The sequence below is a fragment of the Pristiophorus japonicus genome, chromosome 3, assembly GCF_044704955.1.
Source record: "Pristiophorus japonicus isolate sPriJap1 chromosome 3, sPriJap1.hap1, whole genome shotgun sequence".
In the NCBI taxonomy this organism is placed as follows: Eukaryota; Metazoa; Chordata; class Chondrichthyes; family Pristiophoridae; genus Pristiophorus; species Pristiophorus japonicus.
In genome coordinates, this window is record NC_091979.1 from 155,354,131 (window position 1) to 155,377,270 (window position 23,140).

A 23,140-nucleotide genomic window follows, 5' to 3' on the forward strand; every position below is an offset into this window, starting at 1 on the left:
CGAATTTGCTTCAGACGTTGGCCCTACCTCCTGTATTTGGTAACTCTTTTTCGCAGCCAAAATGTTGTAGAATCTTAAAATTGTTTTTTTCCTTCCCATAGATGTTTAGGGGATCTCAAGCTTCTGTAATTTAGGTCCATTTTGAATTACCTTTCCAATGAGTCCAAACACTGGGGGGGGGGGGGGTCTCCATGAATGCATCCCCTTTTATCCCCCGCAGGCTTCGTCTGCCCCTTTAAACTCATTTTAAAAGTCCAGAAAGGGATTCTTCTCCTCTGTAGGGGAAAGGTACCTGGAATCTTTGCGAGATATTGGTAAATTCTACAGAGTTGACATCATCTCCCAGCCCTGAAGTCCCGCCTTACACATCGTGAGCTTCTCCTGAGGCCCCAGTTATTGCGCCTGTAATGTCTGATCCCCCCAGCACACTCCCACCCCCCAACAACAGCAATAACACTTGGGGTGCAGTGCTGGTCACCGGCTTGGTATCAACATGGGGAGGTCCATGTCCACAGTAACTGGGAAAGGGAAGGGCGGGAGTAAGAAAGGGGGGAATAGTCCCAAGGGTAGTGTAGCACATGGACGTGGAAGGGGCAAAGGGTGTGGCAGGGAAAGTACCTCATCATTGACATACCGCCGAGTGGTATGCACACCGTCCGCCATGTAGGACCGCCCACATGCCGCCCAAAAAGTCTGATGTTCATCGCATAGTGCCGACATGCCACCGGAGCTGCATTCCGTCCTGGAAAAGGTGGTTTTACACGATGGTAAGTGGGCGGGAATGGGCGGAGTGCACATATCCGCCATTTGGAAATCAGGAAATATATCGGGAACAAGTATTTGTTGTAATTGAAGTTTTATATGTAAAAGTTTATTAAGGTTGTAAAAGTTTTGCTAAAGTTGTTATTAAGGTTATTAAAGTTTTGTTAAAGTTGTTATTAAAGTTATTACAGTTGTTTTATAGTTATAAGTTTTACAAAGTTTTAAAATTGTAGAGCTGTTGCATTATGAGTGGCTTAGCCAGTCACGCAATGTTCACAAGACTCAATCCCAATCAGTTGAGTCTAGGTCATCCACGATGAGGTATGCAGTTGTGGGCCCAGTGGATGAACTGGTAAGTTGTAGTGTGATTGTTAACCCTTTATTAATAAACCAACTAGTTTTTAATAGCAATGTGTTGCTATGAATTCTTAAGCAAAGAGCCCATGAAGCAAATACATTACAGTGGTCAATTGAAATGATTGGATTAAACAATGGAACGCACATTTCAAAGGGATGCTTATGTGGATGCTTCACTCAAAGGGCTCAAATTCTGGACCCCTGCTAGAACGGCGCACATCGGTGAGGCCCGCCTAATTTGTGGAACAGAAATTGCGCCGCATACTTACCTCGCGATTCTTGGATATATGTCGGGCCGTTTCCAGCTCGATGCGGCTCTAAACTATTCTAACTAACTAGAACTGGACCAAACTAAATGCCGAGAATTGCGATTTCTAAGATACTCCATACTAAATTAGTTGCTCCAAAAAAATAGGAGTAACTCGAGCCAAAACTTGAGCCCACTGTGTCATGACTACAAAATAATGTACATGTTAATCAACAAATAGTTTTGAATGGCAATGCACGTGAATAGGTGGGTTTGTGGATTATTTAACTGCATCACTTTCATTAGCCAGCTAATCTGAAATAATCCAATGGCCCTATCCTGCTGCTCATTATTCTTAGTGAGAAGCTCCTGTATATCAATACAATTTACCACCCATAAAACATAAGGTTTTATTAGAAGTTCCATATCAATAAGAAATCTGTTTTTATGTTTCATATATTAGCATTATCTTGTTTCCTTAGCAAGTGCTGAGGATTGATAAGTGGGGGCTTGAAATATGTAGGGCTCTCAATATTTGTAACAGGTTGCTCCATGAAATACAATAAGAAAGTTAATAGAGTCTACTCAACCCAAACTTAGTAAACATGTCAGGGCTGACAGAATGAGATTTAAATACACTGTTTGTTATGGATATGCCCTGGGCTATGTCTATTCTAGGATGATATTTTTACAATATTAATGGCTCTTTTGAAAATGAGAATTGATAAAATACTCCTTTAGCATTATTAGGCGAGCCAGTTGTGTCTCATGGCCCCAAGCATAAAGTGCAATTACGTCTAGCAGGTTTTTAAGTAGCTAAGAAACACCATACTTCAAGCTGGAAAAGCACCTCAGACACTGGTTTTAAAATATGGTCCAGTAATCTTAAAGATATCATGGGATAGAACATGCCAGGAGTAGCACCAGGAGTACCTAAAAATGAAGTGGCAATCTGGTGAAGCTGCAATAGAGGACTACATATATGCTAAATAGTGAAAACAGCATGCTATTGACAGAGCTAAGTGATCCCACAATCAACGGATCAGATCAAAGCTCTGCCGTCCTGCCACATCCAGTCATGAATGGTGGTGGACAACTAAACAACTAGGGAGGAGGAGGCACCATGAACATCCCCATCCTCAATGATGGCAGAGCCCAGCACATGAGTGCAAAAGCTAAGGCTGAAGCATTCGCAACCATCTTCAGCCAGAAATGCCGAGAGGTTGATCTCGGCCTCCTCCTGCGGTCCCCACCTTCACAGAGGCCAGTTTTCAGCCAATTCGATTCACTCCAGGTGATATAAAGAAACGGCTGAGCGCACTGGTTGGGCCTCGACAACATCCCAACTGTCATGTTGAAGACTTGTGCTCCAGAATGAGCCGTGCCTCTAGCCAAGCTGTTCCAGTTCAGCTACAACACTGGCATCTACCCGACAATGTGGAAAATTGCCCAGGTTTGTCCGATCCACAAAGAGCAGGACAAATTCAATCCAGCCAATTACCACTCCATCAGTCTACTCTCAATCATCAACAATGTGATGGAAGGTGTCGTTGACAGTACTATTAAGCAGCACTTACTCACCAATAACCTGCCCACTGATGCTCAGTTTGGGTTCCGCCAGGACCACTTGGCTCCAAACCTCATTACAGCCTTGGTCCAAACAAAAGAGCTGAATTCCAGAGGTGAGGTGAGAGTAACTGCCCTTGACATCAAGGCAGCAGTTGACTGAGTGTGACATCAAGGAGCCCTCGTAAAATTAAAATCAATGGGAATCCGGGGGAAAACTCTCCACTAGCTGGAGTCATATCTTGCACAAAGGAAGATGGTTGTGGTTGTTGGAGGCCAATCATCTCAGCCCCAGGACATTACTGCAGGAGTTCCTCAGAGCAGTGTCCTAGGCCCAACCATCTTTAGCTGCATCATTAAGGACCTTCCCTCCATCAGCGGGTTAAAAGTGGGGATGTTCGCTGATGATTGTACAGTATTCAATTCCATTCGAAACTCCTCAGATAATGAAGCAGTCCATGCCCACATACAGAAAGACCTCGATGGCATTCAGCCTTGAGCTGATAAGTGGCAAGTAACATTGGCCCACACAAGTACCAGGCAATGGCCATCTCCGACAAGAGTCTAACAACTGCCCCTTTGCATTCAACGACATTACAATTGCAGAATCCCCCACCATCAACATACTGCTAGGGGGGGTGGGGGGTGGTCACTATTGGAACAGCCACATAAATAGTGCGGCTACAAGAGCTGGGTATTCTGTGGCAAATATCTCACCTCCTGATGCCCCAAAGCCTTTCCAGCATCTTTAAGGCACAAGTCAGGAGTGTGATGGAATACTCTCCACTCTAGTAATGACTCCACGAGGTAAGGTATTGTACGTGAACTGTTGTGATCTTAGTCCATTTATTGCAGCTCCTGAGTGAGGGTACAGTATGGTGAGTTCCCTTTTATACTTGGTCACCTATAGTGTACAGGTGACCCCCTGGGTCTCCACTAGTTGCACCCTCTGGTGGTACAGACATAGTGTATACAGTGTGAAGATATATCCAGTGGTCTTATGTAACTGTACATTGAGTGTACAGGGTATATACTTAAGTTATACATACACAACAGGGGGGAGGGGGGCGGGGGTGTCACTATTGGACCAGCCGCATAAATACTGTGGCTACAAGAGCTGGGTATTCTGTGGCAAATATCTCATCTCCTGATGCCTCAAAGCCTTTCCACCATCTACAAGGCACAAAGTCAGGAGTGTGATGGAATACTCTCCACTTGCCTGAATGAGTGCAGCTCCATCAACACTCAGGAAACTTGACACCATCCAGGACACAGCAGCCCGCTTGATTGGCATCAGATCCACCACCTTAAACATTCACTTCCTCCACCACCGGCCCACTATGGTTGTAGTGTGTACCATCTACAAGATGCACTGTAGCAACTCACCAAGGCTTCTTCGACAGCACTTCCCAAACCCGCGTCCTCTACCACCTAGAAGGACAAAGACAGCAGATGCATGGGAACACCACCACCTGCAGATTCCCCTTCAAGTCATACACCATCCTGACCTCAAAATATATTGCAGTTCCTTCATCATCGCTGGCTCAAACTCACTCTCTAACAGCACTGTGGGACTACCTTCATCACACAGACTGCAGCGGTTCAAGAAGGTGATTTGTCATCACCTTCTCAAGGCAATTAGGGATGGGCAATAAATACTGGCCTTGCCAATGATGCCCACATCCCATGAACGAATAACAAATCAGTTTACACCTTGGGTGCAATCGGGAAATTGCACCCAAAATACTCTTGAACTTGCACTGGTTAGGTTAGACCTCAAGTTCTGATAAGATTAATTTGCATAATTATAAATGTAAAATCTTCCATTGAACTGGCGCAATCCAGCAATGTAATAGAACATAATTGTTTTTAATTCTTTCCATTAAAAAGTATTCCTTGATATATTTAAGAGTGATAACCTGGTGCAGTTTTATTAATACATGTGGTGCCAACCTGGCGTATCATGTGACAGCTGCGGGGGTGATCATCACTTCCATTCATGCCGATTGAAAAGGTACGTTTGCAAGGGCAGTGGAACAATGGGACACCTCCAACGTATGTGCAGGTGAGCTGCAAATCCTGTTAAACCTGCAAACCACCATGTTGCAGAGGAGGACAGATCCACGGAGGGTCACAATGGGATCTCGGGATTGCTACCAGTGCTGCGTGCTAGACAGAGTAGGAATCGCAGGATAGCTCAGATGAATATGTGGCTTGAGCAGTGGTGCAGCAGGGAGGGATTCAAATTCCTGGGGCATTGGAACCGGTTCTGGGGGAGGTGGAACCAGTACAAACCGGACGGTCTGCACCTAGGCAGGACCGGAACCAATGTCCTAGGAGGAGTGTTTGCTAGTGCTGTTGGGGAGGAGTTAAACTAATATGACAGGGGGATGGCAACCAATGCAGGGAGACAGAGGGAAACAAAAAGGAGACAGAAGCAAAAGACAGAAAGGAGATGAGTAAAAATGGAGGGCAGAGAAAACCAAGGCAAAAAACAAAAAGGGCCACTGTACAGCAAAATTCTAAAGGGTCAAAGTGTAATAAAAAGGCAAGCCTGAAAGCTCGGTGCCTCAATGCGAGGAGTATTTGGAACCCAGGAGAGGGCTCTGAGCTAGTTAGAGTGGGTGAGAGCTCAGATGAACAGGACCCCAAGAAAGAATGCAAAAGGCAGGAGGCAACAGAGCAGAGTAGCACTGGGGTAAGTGTAAACCACAAGGTGATAGGAAGGGACAATATGTATGAATATAAAGGGGCTGCAGGAGGGGGTCAAAACTAAAAATCATGGTTTAAAAACTAGTATTAAAACACTCGACCTAAACGCACGCAGCATTCGAAATAAAGTAAATGAGTTGACGTCATAAATCATTACAAATGGGTATGATTTGGTGGCCATTACAGAAACGTGGTTGCAGGGTGGCCAAGACTGGGAATTAAACATACAGGGGTATCTGACAATTCGGAAAGATAGACAAGAAGGGAAAGGAGGTGGGGTAGTTCTGTTAATAAAGGATGATATCAGGGCAGTTGTGAGAGACAATATTGGCTTTAATGAACAAAATGTTGAATCATTGTGGGTGGAGATTAGAGATAGTAAGGGGAAAAAGTCACTGGTGGGCGTAGTTTATAGGCCCCCAAATAATAACTTCACGATGGGGCGGACAATAATCAAGGGAATAATGGAGGCATGTGAAAAAGGAACGGCAGTAATCATGGGGGATTTTAACCTACATACCGATTGGTCAAATCAAATTGCACGGGGTAGCCTTGAGGAGGAATTCATAGAATGCATACGGAATTGTTTCCTCGAACAGTATGTTACAGAACCTACAAGGGAGCAAGCTATCTTAGATCTGGTCCTGTGCAATGAGACAGGAATAATAAACGATCTCCGAGTAAAAGATCCTCTCGGAATGAGTGATCACAGTATGGTTGAATTTGTAATACAGATTGAGGGTGAGGAAGTAGTGTCTCAAATGAGCGTACTATGCTTAAACAAAGGGGACGACAGTGGGATGAGGGCAGAGTTGGCTAAAGTAGACTGGGAACACAGACTAAACGGTGGCACAATTGAGGAACAGTGGAGTACTTTTAAGGAGCTCTTTCATAGTGCTCAACAAAAATATATTCCAGTGAAAAAGAAGGGCGGTAAGAGAAGGGATAACCAGCCGTGGATAAACAAGGAAATAAAGGAGTGTTTCAAATTAAAAACCAATGCGTATAAGGTGGCCAAGGTTAGTGGGAAACTAGAAGATTGGGAAAATTTTAAACGACAGCAGAATGACTAAGAAAGCAATAAAGAAAGGAAAGATAGATAACGAAAGTAAACTTGCGCAAAACATAAAAACAGATAGTAAAAGCTTTTACTGATATATAAAACGGAAAAGAGTGACTAAAGTAAATGCTGGTCCCTTAGAAGATGAGAAGGGGGATTTAATAATGGGAAATATGGAAATGGCTGAGACCTTAAACAATTATTTTGCTTCGGTCTTCACAGTGGAAGACACAAAAACCATGCCAAAAATTGCTGGTCACGGGAATGTGGGAAGGGAGGACCTTGAGATAATCACTATCACTGGAGGGGTAGTGCTGGACAGACTAATGGGACTCAGGTAGACAAGTCGCCTGGTCCTGATGAAATGCATCCCAGGGTATTAAAAGAGATGGCAGAAGTTATAGCAGATGCATTCGTTATAATCTACCAAAATTCTCTGGACTCTGGGGAGGTATCAGCAGATTGGAAAGCAGCTAATGTAACGCCTCTGTTTAAAAAAGGGGACAGACAAAAGGCAGGTAACTATAGGCCGGTTAGTTTAACATCTGTAGTGGGGAAAATGCTTGAAGCTATCATTAAGGAAGAAATAGCGGGACATCTAGATAGGAATAGTGCAATCAAGCAGATGCAACATGGATTCATGAAGGGGAAATCATGTTTAACTAATTTACTGGAATTCTTTGAGGATATAACGAGCATGGTGGATAGAGGTGCACCGATGGATGTGGTGTATTTAGATTTCCAAAAGGCATTCGATAACGTGGCACACAAAAGGTTACTGCAGAAGATAAAGGTACGCGGGGTCAGAGGAAAAGTATTAGCATGGATCGAGAATTGGCTGGCTAACAGAAAGCAGAGAGTCGGGATAAATGGGTCCTTTTCGGGTTGGAAATCGGTGGTTCCTGGTGTGCCACAGGGATTGGTGCTGGGACCACAACTGTTTACAATATACATAGATGACCTGGAAGAGTGGACAGAGTGTAGTGCAACAAAATTTGCAGATGATACAAAGATTAGTGGGAAAGCGGGTTGTGTAGAGGACACAGAAAGGCTGCAAAGAGATTTAGATAGGTTTAAGGTTTGGCAGATGGAATACAATGTCGGAAAATGTGAGGTCATCCACCTTGGAAAAAGAAACAGTAAAAGGGAATATTATTTCAATGGGGAGAAATTACAACATGCTGCAGTGCAGAGATATCTGGGGGTCCTTGTGCATGAATCCCAAAAAGTTAGTTTGCAGGTGCAGCAGGTAATCAGAAAGGCAAATGGAATGTTGGCCTTCATTGCGAGAGGGATGGAGTACAAAAGCAGGGAGGTCCTGCTGCAACTGTATAGGGTATTGGTGAGGCCGCACCTACATAAGAACATAAGAATTAGGAACAGGAGTCGGCCATCTAGCCCCTCGAGCCTGCTCCGCCATTCAATAAGATCATGGCTGATCTGGCCGTGGACTCAGCTCCACTTACCCGCCCTCTCCCCTCACCTGGAGTACTGCGTGCAGTTTTGGTCACCTTACTTAAGGAAGGATATACTAGCGTTGGAGGGGGTACAGAGACGATTCACTAGGCTGATTCCGGAGATGAGGGGGTTACCTTATGATGATAGATTGAGTAGACTGGGTCTTTATTCGTTGGAGTTCAGAAGGATGAGGGGTGATCTTATAGAAACATTTAAAATAATGAAAGGGATAGACAAGATAGAGGCAGAGAGGTTGTTTCCACTGGTCGGGGAGACTAGAACTAGGAGGCACAGCCTCAAAATACGGGAGAGCCAATTTAAAACTGAGTTGAGAAGGAATTTCTTCTCCCAGAGGGTTGTGAATCTGTGGAATTCTCTGCCCAAGGAAGCAGTTGAGGCTAGCTCATTGAACATATTCAAATCACAGATAGATAGATTTTTAACCAATAAGGGAATGAAGGGTTATGGGGAGCGGGCAGGTAAGTGGAGCTGAGTCCACGGCCAGATCAGCCATGATCTTGTTGAATGGTGGAGCAGGCTCGAGGGACTAGATCCTACTCCTGTTCCTAATTCTTATGTTCTTATGTTCTTATGAACCAGAACCTCAGACCGAGAAGACAGAGGTACATGGGGTGCACACATTCACCACGAATTGTCCCCCGATAATGCTGAATGTAGAACTAAATGGATTCCCGGTGTCGATGGAGCTGGACACAGACGCGAGCCAGTCCATCATGGGCAAAAAGACTTTCGAGAAATTGTGGTGCAGCAAGGCCTCAAGGCCAGTCTTAACTCCAATTCGCAGGAAACTAAGAACTTACATAAAGGAACTGATTCCCATATTCGGCAGTGCTACTGTAAAGGTCTCCTACGATGGAGCGGTGTACAAGCTACCACTTTGGGTGGTACCGGGTGATGGTCCCACGCTGCTTGGCAGGAGCTGGCTGGGAAAGATACACTGGAAATGGGACGACGTCCGAGCGCTATCGCCCGCTGATGACACTACGTGTGCCCGGTCTGAAACAAGTTCCCTTCTCTGTTCGAACCAGGCATCGGGAAATTCCAAGGAGCAAAAGTGCAGATCCACCTAATTCCGGGGACGCGACCCATCAATCACAAGGCGAGCGCAGTACCGTACATGATGAGAGAAATGGTAGAAATCAAGCTAGACTGGCTGCAAAGAGAAAGCATCATTTCACTGATTGAGTTCAATGAGTGGGCCAGTCCTATTGTCCCAGTCATCAAGGGAGACGGCACCGTCAGAATCTGTGGCGATTACAAAGTAACTATCAATCGTATCTCCCTGCAGGACCAATACTCACAACCAAAGGCCAACGACCTCTTTGCAACGCTGGCGGGAGAAAAGACGTACATGAAGCTGGATTTGATTTCAGCTTGCATGACGCAGGAACTGGAGGAATCATCGAAGGATCTCACCTGCATCAACATGCTACAGTTGTACAGGGCCTTGGTGAGGCCACACCTGGAGTATTGTGTACAGTTTTGGTCTCCTAACCTGAGGAAGGACATTCTTGCTATTGAGGGAGTGCAGCGAAGGTTCACCAGACTGATTCCCGGGATGACGGGACTGACCTATCAGGAAAGACTGGATCAACTGGGCTTGTATTCACTGGCGTTCAGAAGAATGAAAGGGAACCTCATAGAAATGTTTAAAATTCTGATGGGTTTAGACAGGTTAGATGCAGGAAGAATGTTCCCAATGTTGGGGAAGTCCAAAACCAGGGGTCACAGTCTTAGGATAAGGGGTAAGCCATTTAGGACCGAGATGAGGAGAAACTTCTTCACCAGAGAGTGGTGAACCTGTGGAATTCTCTACCACAGAAAGTTGTTGAGGCCAATTCACTAAATATATTCAAAAAGGAGTTAGATGAAGTCCTTACTACTAGGGGGATCAAGGGGTATGGCGAGAAAGCAGGAATGGGGTACTGAAGTTGCATGTTCAGCCATGAACTCATTGAATGGCGGTGCAGGCTAGAAGGGCTGAATGGCCTACTCCTGCACCTATTTTCTATGTTTCTATGCACATATGTCTTTTCATTTATAAATGATGCCCATTTGGAATTCGATCAGCAGTGGCGATATTCCAGAGAAACATGGAAAGCTTACTGAAGTCAGTCCCGTGCACCATGGTCTTCCAGGACGACATCTTGGTTACAGGTCGGGACACAGTCAAGCATTTGCAGAACCTGGAGGAGGTTCTTAGTCGACTCAACCGCATGGGGTTCAGGTTAAAATGCTTGAAGTGCGTTTTCCTGGTACCTGAAGTGGAGTTCCTGGGGAAGAGAATCGCGGCAGACGGTATCAGGCCCACCGATTCGAAGACGGAGGCAATCGAGAATGCACCGAGGCCACAGAACATGATGGAGCTGCGGTCGTTGCTAGGACTCCTGAACTACTTTGGTAACTTCTTACCGGGTCTCAGCACATTGTTAGAACCACTGCACGTCTTACTATGAAAAGGGGACAAATGGGTTTGGGGCAAAAGCCAAGAAAATGTCTTTGTAAAAGCTAGAAAATTGTTATGCTCAAACAAATTGCTTGTGTTGTATGATCCATGTAAGCATTTGGTACTAGCATGTGATGCGTCGTCATGTGGCGTCAGGTGTGTGTTGCAACAAGCTAATGATTTTGGGAAATTGCAACCGGTTGCTTATTCATCCAGGAGTCTATCTAAGGCTGAGAGAGCCTACAGCATGATTGAAAAAGAAGTTTTAGCGCGTGTATGGGGTAAAGAAAATGCATCAATATTTGTTTGGGTTAAAATTCGAATTGGAAACTGATCATAAGGCACTCATATCCCTGTTTACCGAGAATAAGGGGATAAATGCTAATGCATCGGCCCGCATCCAGAGATGGGCACTCACGTTGTCCGCATACAACTATGCCATCCGCCACAGGCCAGGCACAGAAAACTGCGTCGATGCTCTCAATAGGCTGCCATTGCCCACCACAGGGGTAGAAATGGCGCAGCCCGTAGATCTAGCCATGGTTATGGAAGCATTTGAGAGCGAGCAATCACCCGTCACTGCCCGGCAGATCATAAACTGGACAAGCCAGGACACCTTATTGTCCCTAGTCAAAAACTGTTTTCTTCATGGGAGCTGGTCCAGTGTCCCAGTGGAAATGCAGGAAGAGATAAAACCGTACCAGCGGTGCAAAGGTGAAATGTCGATACAGGCAGACTGCCTTCTGTGGGACAATCGTGTAGTGGTTCCTAAGAAGGGCAGGGACACCTTCATCAGTGACCTCCACAGTACCCACCCAGGCTTCGTAATGATGAAAGCGATAGCCAGATCCCACGTGTGGTGGCCCGGTATTGATGCGGACTTAGAGTCCTGCGTTCACAGATGTAATACATGCTCGCAGTTAAGCAATGCACCCAGGGAGGCGCCGCAAAGTTTATGGTCTTGGCCCTCCAAACCGCGGTCTAGGTTACATATCGACTATGCAGGCCCATTCTTGGGTAAAATGTTCCTTGTGGTTGTAGATATTGTGTTTCTAACACAGATGAGACTGCACTCAGGGAGGTTAAAGTAACAATGACCTCAGTCTTTATTAAGACACTCCAGAGTGAGGAACAGGCCTTAGGGGCCAGCTTAAATTCAGTGCTCCCAAGGGATGCTGGGATCCCTTGGGACTTCAGGGGATGCGCTCCCTGGTGGTGGAACATGAGAGTGCATGCTTTACAGATACACAACATCACTCCCCCCGCAAAGTCAAAGTGAAAACTATTTACAAGGTGAGGCAGTCGGGAGCCTTTCTTTCCCTGGTGGACCGCCTCGGTACAAATGTCTGCTCTGGTGTGTTGGCTGTGCTCTCGCTGGGCTGGCGTGTTGTTGGCCCTGCAGGGCTGCTGGGTGAGCCTGGCCTTGCTGGGCTGTTGGGCGTGATGGGTTCGATTTCCTGGTCTGGGTTGGTGTCGTTGATCCTTTGGGTGTGTGTTGCGGGCTCGAAGAAGGTGGTGTCTGCTGTGGGTTGTTCAGGGCAGTCTGTGAACTGCAGCCTCGATTGGTCCAGGTGCTTTCTGCAAATTTGTCCATTGTCTAGTTTGACTACAAACACCCTACTCCCTTCTTTAGCTATCACTGTGCCCGCGATCCACTTGGTACCATGTCCATAGTTTAGCACATACACAGGGTCATTCAGATCAATTTCCCGTGACACAGTAGTGCGACCATCGTTTACATTTTGTTGCTGCTGCCTGCTCTTTACCTGATCATGCAGGTTGGGATGAACCAGCGAGAGTTTGGTTTTAAGTGTCCTTTTCATGATTAGCTCCGCTGGGGGCAGCCCTGTGAGCGAGTGGGGACTCGTGCGGTAGCTGAGCAGTACTCGGAACAGGCGGGTTTGGAGTGAGCTTTCTGTGACTCATTTGAGACTCTGTTTGATGGTTTGTACTGCCCGCTCTGCCTGCCCATTGGAGGCTGGTTTAAACGGGGCCGAGGTGACATGTTTGATTCCATTGCGGGTCATGAATTCTTTAAATTCGGCACTGGTGAAACATGGTCCGTTGTCATTGACCAGTATGTCAGGCAGACCGTGGGTGGCAAACATGGCCCTCAGGCTTTCAATGGTGGCAGTGGCGGTGCTTCCTGACAGTATTTCACATTCAATCCATTTTGAAAAAGCATCCACCACCACCAGAAACATTTTACCAAGAAACGAGCCCACATAGTCGACATGGATCCTCGACCATGGTCTGGAGGGCCAGGACCACAAACTTAGTGGTGCCTCTCTAGGTGTGTTGCTCAACTGAGCACATACGCTGCATTGCCGTACACAGGACTCTAAGTCAGAGTCGACACCGGGCCACCACACGTGGGATCTGGTTATCGCTTTCATTATTACTATACCTGGGTGTGTGCTGTGGAGATCCGAGATGAACGTCTCCCTGCCCTTTCTTGATAGCACTACACGATTACCCCACAACAGGCAGTCTGCCTGAATGGACAGCTCGTCCTTTCGCCGCTGGAACGGCTTGATTAGCTCTTGCATTTCAACGGGGATGCTGGCCCAACTCCCATGCAGTACACAGTTTTTTACTAGGGACAGCAGAGGATCTTGGCTGGTCCAAGTCCTAATCTGGCGGGCCGTGACAGGTGATTTATCATTTTCAAACGCTTCCATGACCATCAATAAGTCTGCGGGCTGCGCCACCATCAACAAGTTTACAGGCTGCTCCATTTCTACCCCAGTGGTGGGCAATGGTAGCCGACTGAGAGCATCCGCACAGTTTTCAGTGCCTGGCCTGTGGCGGATAGTATAGTTATACGCTGATAGCGCGAGTGCCCACCTTTGTATGCGGGCTGAGGCATTAGTATTTATCCTCTTGTTTTCAGCGAATAGGGATATGAGGGGCTTGTGATCGGTTTCCAGCTCAGATTTGAGGCCAAACAGGTACTGATGCATTTTCTTTACCCAGAACACACACGCTAATGCCTCTTTCTCAATCATGCTGTAGGCCCTCTCGGCCTTAGACAAGCTCCTGGAGGCATAGGCAACAGGTTGCAACTTCCCCGCAACGTTAGCTTGTTGTAATACACACCCGACTCAGTACGACGACGCATCACATGCTAGCAGAAGTTTTTTACACCGGTTATACAATACAAGCAGCTTGTTGGAGCATAAAATGTTTCTGGCTTTCTCAAAAGCAATTACTTGTTTTTTCCCATACCCAGTTCTCACCTTTGCGCAATAACACATGTAGGGGCTCGAAAAGGGTGCTTAACCCCGGTAGGAAGTTACCAAAATTGTTGAGGAGTCCCAGGAACGACCGCAGCTCTGTAACATTCTGTGGCCTGGGTACGTTCCTGATAGACTCTGTTTTGGCATCTGTGGGCCGAATGCCATCCGCCGCGATCTTTCTCTCCAAAAACTCCATTTCTGTTGCCATGAAGATGCATTTCAACCTCTTTAGCCACAACCCTACGCGATCCAGTCGCTGGAGGACCTCCTCCAGGTTTTGTAGGTGCTCGGCGGTGTCCCGACCCGTGACCAATATGTCGTCCTGAAAGACCACCGTGTAAGGTACCGACTTGAGTAGGCTCTCCATGTTTCTCTGGAAGATCGCTGCCGCCGACCGAATTCCAAACGGGCATCTGTTGTAGATGAACAGACCCTTGTGCGTGTTGATGCAGGTGAGGCCCTTCAAAGACTCCTCCAGCTCCTGTGTCATGTAGGCCGAAGTCAGGTCGAGCTTGATGAATGTCTTGCCTCCTGCCAGTGTCGCAAATAGGTCATCTGCCTTATGTAGCGAGTATTGGTCCTGTAGTGAGAAGCGATTAATAGTTACTTTATAATCGCCGCAAATCCTGACAGTGCCATCACTTTTGAGTACTGGAACAATCTGGCTCGCCCAGTCGCTGAATTCCACTGGGGAGATAATGCCCTCGCGTTGCAGCCTGTCCAGCTCAATTTCCACTCTCTCCCTCATCATGTGAGGTACCGCTCTTGCCTTGTGGTGATTGGGTCGTGCCTCTGGGACCAAGTGGACCCGCACCTTCGCCCCGGAAAAGTTTCCAATGCCTGGCTCAAAAAGGGAAGGAAATTTGTTGAGGACCTGGGTACATGAGGCCTCATCGACATGTGATTGCACTCAGATGTCATCCGAGTTCCAGCAAATTTTGCCCAGCCAAGTCCTTCCAAGCAGTGTGGGGCCATCGCCCTGGACAATCCAGAGTGGCTGTTCGTGCACCATGCCCTCATAGGTGACCTTGACCATGGCGCTGCCCAGGACAGTGATAAGCTCTTTGGTGTACATTCTCAGTTTCTTGTGGATGGGGCTCAGGGCTGGTCTGAGTGCCTTGTTGCACTACAGTCTCTCAAACATCTTTTTACTCATGATGGATTGGCTAGCGCCAGTGTAAAGTTCCATGGCTATGGGTAAGCCATTAAATTTTACATTTAGCATTATAGGTGGACATTTCGTCGAAAATGTGTACACCCCGTGTACTGCAGCATCTACCTCCTCTCTCTGAGGCTCGAAATTGCTTTGATCCACCATGGACCGATCTTCCTCTGCCAAGTAGTGGTTAGCAGGTTTTGCAGAGTTGCAGCTCGTCTGCAAGCTCATTGGAGGTGCCCCATTGTTTCACAGCTCTTGCAAACATACCCTTTGAAGTGGCATGAATAGGCTGAATGGAAGCCTCCACAACACCAACAAGGTGTGAATTGCCTTGCATTCATACTTTTTTTGGAACTCTGAGTCATCTGGGTCATCTGAGGCCTGCTGGCAGTTGCAGGCTCGTGGTTTCTGCCCTGTACATTCCTGCTCGCAAACACAGTTCCAGTTAATTCATGAACATTGCTTGCACTTGTGTGCTGAGAGATTTGTTTGGTGTTATCACTGGTGGACATAAACGCCTGTGCTATCGCAATGGCCTTACTGAGGGTCGGTGTCTCTACAGTCAGAAGTTTTCATAGGATGGTCTCTTGGCCAATGCCTAGTAAAAAAATGTCTCTGAGCATTTGCTTCAGGTAGCCATCAAACTCACATTGTCCTGCAAGTCGCCTCAGCTCGGCGACGTAGCTCGCCACTTCCTGACTTCAGATCGCTGTCACGTTTTGAACCGATACCTCGCCATAAGCACGCTCTCCCTCGGGTTTAGATGCTCCCAAACCAGTGTACACAGCTCCTCATATGACTTATCTGTTGGTTTCACCGGAGCCAGAAGATTCTTCATGAGGCTGTGGGTCGGTGCCCCGCAGGCTGTGAGGAGGACTGCTCTCTTTTTTGCAGCGCTTCCTTCTCCGTCCAGCTTTTTGGCTACAAAGTACTGATCTAGCCTTTCGTCATAGGCTTCCCCGTCCTCACCCTCCGAGAACTTTTCCAGGATGCCCACAGTTTGCTGCATCTTTGCGTTGGACTCGTATGCTCGTCGCCAGTTATCGTGTTCCTAATACAGATGAGACTGCACATAGGGAGGTTAAAGTAACAGTGACCTCAGTCTTTTTTAAGAGACTCCAGAGTGAGGAACAGGCCTTAGGGGCCGGCTTATATACAATGCTCCCAAGGGATGCTGGGATCCCTTGGGACTTCAGGGAATGTGCTCCCTGGTGGTGGAACATGGGAGTGCATGCTTTACTGATACACAACAGTAGATGCGTACTCCAAATGGATTCAATGTGATATAATGTCAGCTAGCACGTCCGCTGCCACTACTGAAAGCCTGCGGGTCATGTTTGCCACACACGGCCAACCCGATGTCCTATTGAATGACAACGGACCATGTTTTACCAGTGCTGAGTTCAAAGAATCCATGACCCACAACGGGATCAAACATGTCACATCTGCCCCGTCTAAACCAGCGTCCAATGGTCAGACAGAGAGAGCAGTGCAAACCGTCAAGCAGGGCTTGAAGAGGGTAACGGAAGGCTCACTACAGACTCGCCTATCCCGAGTCCTGCTTTGCTACCGCACGAGACCCCATTCATTCACTGGGATCCCACCTGCTGAACTGCTCATGAAAAGAGCACTTAAGACAAGGCTCCCGTTAGTTCACCCTGATCTACATGAACAGGTAGAGAGCAGGCAGCTTCCATAAAGTACATACCATGATAGCGCAAATGTGTCACGCAAGATTGAAATCAATGATCCTGTATTTATATTGAATTATGGAGAAGGTCCCAAGTGGCTTCCCAGCACTGTCGTGGCCAAAGAGGGGAGCAGGGTGTTTTGGGTCAAACTTTCAAATGGATTCATTCACCGGAAACACTTGGACCAAATCAAACTCAGATTCACGGAGTATCCTGAGCAACCCACCTTGGACCCTACCTTCTTTGACCCCCCCAAATTATACACCAGTGGCAACCGGCACTGCGGTTGGCCACGAAGCAGAACCCATCGTCCACAGCAGTCCAGCAGGGCCCACCATAACAGGCAGCCCAGTAAGGCCAGCTGCACAGCAGCCCAACGAGGGCCCAACAGTTGATTCACCAAGACCAGCTTTCACACCGAGACGATCACATTGTAAATAGTTACACTATTGATTTGGGGTCGGGGGGGAGCCGGGGGAGTGCTGTTATGTCTGTAAACTTGTATTTATTCTGTACAGCAACCAGAGGCTCATCCCCTGGAGTCCCAAGGGATCCCATAATCCCTTGGGAGCACAGGTATTTAAGGAGGCTTCACAGGCTGGAGAGGCACTCTTGAGACCTGCAATAAAAGACTACGGTCACACTTTATTTTGAGCTCACAGTGTTTAGTCTGACTCTTTTCCCATACATGACAGGTGTGGTGTAGCTTGTTTGGCTGTTTTGGGAAGTAGGAGGGAGATTCGCCAGCAGCAAAAAACCTACTGAGCACAAATACTGGGAATGTTGTACTCAAAGCCTGAGTTCACGGTGTACGTCTTTATGTAAAGGATGATAAGTTTCATAATAATCATGATTACATCTGTCGGTTATATGTTGTCTCAGTCTCTGTGACTACTTAGCAATGATATCACGCAATGATCTCATGCCATGTCGTGCTGTTGTTACCTTTTACAGAAGAAGCTTTACAAGAACAGGGCCGAGCAGAGGCGAACGGGTGGCGGGCCACCAGTCATCAGCGACCTCACTGACATCAAGGAGTGGGTGCTGGCACTAGTGGGGAGCCACCCCCGGTCGGCCACACAGGCAGCAGCAGAACCTGATGTGATGCCACGTGAGTAAAGTATGCACCATTGCATGATGGAAATTTAATAGATGCCACACCCACTCATATCCGACCAATAATATATGATAGATGAATCATAAAAGTGTTCTCTAAATAATGATGGCCTCATGAGAATCATTGCAATGCAGAATTTGGTGATGGTCATGAAATGTGATGTCTGTGATGATCTTGATAGCGGTGGTGCTTTTGTCGTGCATATGCTGTGTGTAGCGCAGGACTCACCTTGTGACCCTAGCATCCCCTTCTCCTCTAATAACCTCATTAATGTTTTGCAGCTCAGCCAGCAGCACAGTCCCATGAAAGAACATCGAGCCCAGAAGGTGGCGGTGTGGGGACGGACTCACCGGACAATCCCTCATCTGGTGCTGAGGAGCCCCGATTCTCGCCCGTGGATCTGCTGGATCCCTTCTCCATGGATGAGAGTGCGGACTTCGAGGAGCCTTAATCGCCAAGCTCCATAATCCACTCAACACCGCTGACATCTAGTGCTCCTGCAGCCATTCCCACCTCCACCGTGGAGGTACCAGGCCCAAGCACCTTGGCACAGAGCACCCCAGGTGTCTCCAGGATGGCGCCGACCAAGCGGAGGTTGATTCGATACGGCAGGTCTGCTCCATGAGCGGCAAATCTGAGCGGGGACATGGTACACTTGTCCAGGAGGTCAAAGGTCAGCAGATCCAACAGACAATGGGGGTTATGTCCCACCAGCTGGCCAGCATGTCCGCCACCATGTCGGAGTATGTGCCGTGGATGGCGGAGGCCCTGGAGCTGATAGCCAGGAACACTGGTGGTAGAGGCCTCCTAGTGGTTCCGGAGGGCGGCACTGCACCCCAAGGTGCCACACCCCCATTGCCAATGACACATGAGAGCCAGGAGGAAGATCTTGCTTCTGACTCGGTGCACGTTCCCATCTCGGGACTGTCCTCTCCCGTATCTGTCCAAGCAGCGGTTCGCCGCCATCCCCCCCAATGAAGCAGCACCTGAGGAGTTCCTCGGCCAGGCGGCTTGGAGTCAGGAGGGGAAGGGGAAGGAGTAGAGGTGGGGAGGAGAAGCGGGATGGGAAAGGACAGTGAGGTGCATGGTTTGGGCATATTTTTATGTTGTTGGTGCTATTTTGTTGGGCGGGTTGGGGGAAGGGGCGAGGGGGCTACCTTGTTGGTTTGCATTTGTGTTCTGTGTTGCTAGAAATATTGACCATTTGAATGATGTAAATGTGATAAAATTGTTGTAGGGTTGGGTGGGGGTGGGGTAGGGGTGGGGTGAGGTGTTTTTTTACAGTTATAATTATGATTTCACACAAATGTTCGGTTTAAATGTTTTTTATTTAACATTACCTTGTTGCGCATTGTCTCAGATAGCTGCACACTGGTGATTCCTTAACATGAAAGGGGATAATTAAACTTAACTTGAATCAACTTAAACTTTACCTGTCACCAAGGTGATGCCCACCATTGATGCACACCCAGCAGTGTTGTAGCTTTGTAAATAACAACAACGTTCCTTTAAGCAAAGCACTCATTTATGAGATGCTGATGTAAGAGTCTTGCAGCTATGTACTCACCACCAGCCCTTTCCTGGAGTCTAGAGGGGTGGGGGGGCGGGGGCATTGTTTCAGCGTCAGCCTGATTGCTGACCTCGGGCTAGACATCCACCTCCTCGTCCTCTTCTTCCTCTCTCTCCTGAGGTGGACCATTAATCCCTGCTGGCAATTCTTATCCCCTCCTGATAGCCAAGTTGTGCAGCATGGAGCACACCACCAGGAATTGAGCTACCTGCTCAGGTTGGTATTGGAGCTCGCCTCCTGAGTGGTCCAGGCATCTAAAGCGCAGCTTAAGCACTCCAATGGTTTTCTTGATGAAATTGCGTGTGGATCTGTGGCTCTCATATCGCTTCTCAGCTTCGGTCTGGGTGTCACGCAGCGGGGTCATCAGCCAGGTGGCGAGGCTATATCCTTTGCTACCAAGCATCCAGCATCCATGGCTGACTGGTAAACATGTCAGATATAGTGCTGCCACGCAGGATGTGAGCATCATGGATGCTGCCTGGAAATTTGGCATTCACTGCCATAATTATTTGCTGGTTGTTCAACTCGTTGTCGACCATCAGGGAGTGAATCCCTTTCGGTTACGAAAAACCTCTGCATCCTGAAAAGGTGCCCGCATCGTGATATGCGTACATTCTATTGCTCCCTGCACCCTGGGGAAGTTTGCAATTCTGGAGAATCCTCAAGCCCTCTCAGTCTGAGCCTCCCTGGTCATAAGGAAGCTAATAAAGTCCATCCTGCATGCTTAAAGGGCTTCAGTGACCTGTCGAATGCAGCAATGTGTGGCACGCTGAGATATAGCGCAAATGTCGCCAGCTGAGGCCTGAAAGGAACCAGACGCGTAGAACGAAAGTGCCGCGGTGACCTTGACCTTGACGGACAGTGCGGTCCTGATGGTGCTGGCAGGCTGCAGATCTCACCTGATGGGCTAGCATATCTCACTGCTAACCTCTTTGTGGAAGCACAGTCTCCTAACGCAGGTGTTATCGGACAAGTTGAGGTAAGACCGCTTCTGACTGTAAGTGCGGGGGGGTGTAATGTCTGGTCCTCCTCATCAGTCTGGCATGTCTTAGATTGGGCACATCATGCTGTCGAATATATCTTCTGCCATCTCTAGTCTGCAGCATGTGCGTGGTCATCAAAACAGGCTGAGAAATGACAGGCCCCATTCCAATAAGTATCAGTACCTATTGTTCACAAACAATAAATGTCCCCACTAAGACACCCAAGGTAAATTCCAAACGTCCACAGTATGATAAAATGTTTGTTCAGATGTTCACATCACCTTAAAAGAACTCCAGAACACATCCAAACTCCCCCAAAATTGAAACAGCCTTTTAAATGAAACGACCTGCAATTTAGAAATGGCGTCCAAACCGCTGTGATTGGCTCAGGTGAGAGCAACTTTTTCACAGCGGTTTTTCTGTGGCACGATATTGTCGGCGATATGTGTGCGAGGTGCTGAAAGTCACGCGGGGCAATTTTCTGGGCGTTAGTTTTGGCAAATGTGATCCTTCTGGCCCAAAAAAGTGGGCAGGCGGTATTATTTTTTATTGCCGTTAAGTTCATGCCGAAATTAACGCGCGGTGATAAGTGACTGAGAAATGGCCGTTAGTTTCCATTTTGTGGCTTAATGGGCAATATATGGGCGTTATACCTCATTTCAGCATTAAAATGGACGTTAAGTGGGCGGTATGCATGCAAAAATAATGGAAAGTCTAGCCCTAAGTGTTTCTCCAGCTTTCTCAGTTAGTCGCCAGCAAAACCAGGTTGTGGCTCACTGTAGGTGCAGCTGCCCTTTAAGAGCTATTGCGTTTCAGGTTATTTTCCCCCAGGTCATCGTCATCATAGCCAGTCCCTCGGAGTTGAGGATGATTTGCTTCCACACTAAAAATGAGTACTCAGGTGACTGTTGTAACACCTCATTTTAAATGGTGGAAGATGCCTGTATGTGAATTATTTTAACGTGGGGTGGCCGTTGCACACCAGCCACCACACAGGCTTGGCGGATCAAGGTCTTGGTCCAGTGGCAAGGGGATCCAAGATGACTGAAGACCAGGCTCTGCCGCATGTGCCAATACATACACACAAGCTCAAACATACTCCTACTGTCCTCCTTCCTTCCTCCTTCCCACAGGACCTCTCTTTGCAATGAATTTTAGCCATGTTGTGTTAATGGGCTAGATTTGAAACTTTTGTGCTTATTACCCAAAAATGATCATTATTTCCGGTGTGGGCGGTAAAAATGGGTTTTCAGATCACTGGCTTCTCGCCCATTCTCAAAGCACTTAGTCTCCATTTTTGAAATTGGACGTTACCGCGAGCGATATCAAATGGGCGGTGGCGTTAAATTTCTCTGATCTTCTACCTTAAAGTGTCGCCGTCCTTAGCAACAGCATGGCAACGCTCGATTCCCGCGATTCAGGAGGTCAAGGATCATCATGACATGCACAGAAGAAGACACAGAGAGAGAGGGAGCTGAGAGGGACTGAAAGCATGTGGGTGTGGTGGGCTGCTTTGGGAGGAAGGAGAGAGAGTTTAGAGCTTTAGAGCAAATAGGGAAAAAAATGAGCTGTTACCAGCCACATATTTGCCCAAATTTGGCCTATAATGGAGGGAGATGAGGAGGCATCACAGCATGCTGTGGAGAGTGACGCTGGAGAGAGCAGTGAGGTGGGAGAGGAGCACATTGGAGGGCGCAAAAGAACAAGGAGGTTCTCGGACGAGGCAAATGCCTCCCTCCTGCAGGAGGTCCAGTTACGCTTGGGTGATTTGACACAGGGAGGGTGTGGGAAGCTCACCCCAAAGGCTTACCAGAAGATATGGACTGTGATAGCAGAGGTGGTCTCGTCGTCGACCAATGAGGTGCATGAGGGCAACCAATGCCGCAAACGATGGAACGACCTTGTGGGATCCACAAGAGTAAATATTACATTGATTTACATGTGCTTATGTATTTATATAATTTGATTTGTAACAGTCATGAGTGACTATCAGTAGATGTGAGGTCTTTCACTTTTACCAGGAATGTTTTACTCAAAGCCTGTGGTCACGGTGCACGTCTTTAGATAAAGAATGATAATTATCATAATAATCGTGATTACATCTGTCGGTTATGTGTTGTAGCAGTCTCTGTGACAGTACCTAGCAATGATATCATGCAATGATCTCATGCCATTTCGTTCTGTCACGTTTTACAGAAGAAGCTATTGACGATGAGGTCCGTGCAGAAGCGAACGGGTGGGGGGCCACCAGTCCCCAGCGACATCACTGAGATGGAGGAGTGGTTGCTCGCACTCGTGGGGAAGCACCCGCGGACAGCCACGGAAGCATCTGCAAACCCTGAAGTGATGCCACGTGAGTAAAGCTTACACCATTGTGTGATGTAAAGTCAATAGATGCCACACCCACTCATATCCGAACAATCATATATGATAGATGATTTGTAAAATTGTCCTAGAAATAATGCTGGCCTAATGAAAATCATTGGAATGCAAATGTGTTGATGGTCATGAAATGTGATGTCTCGGATGATTTTGACAGCGGTGGTGCTTTTGTCGTGCATATGCTGTGTGTAGTGCTGGACTCATAAGAACATAAGAACATAAGAAATAGGAACGGGGTAGGCCATACAGACCCCCCAAGCCTGCTCCGCCATTCAATAAGATCATGGCTGATCTGATCATGGACTCAGCTCCACTTCCCTGCTCACTCCCCATAACCCCTTATCCCCTTATCGTTTAAGAAATTGTCTAT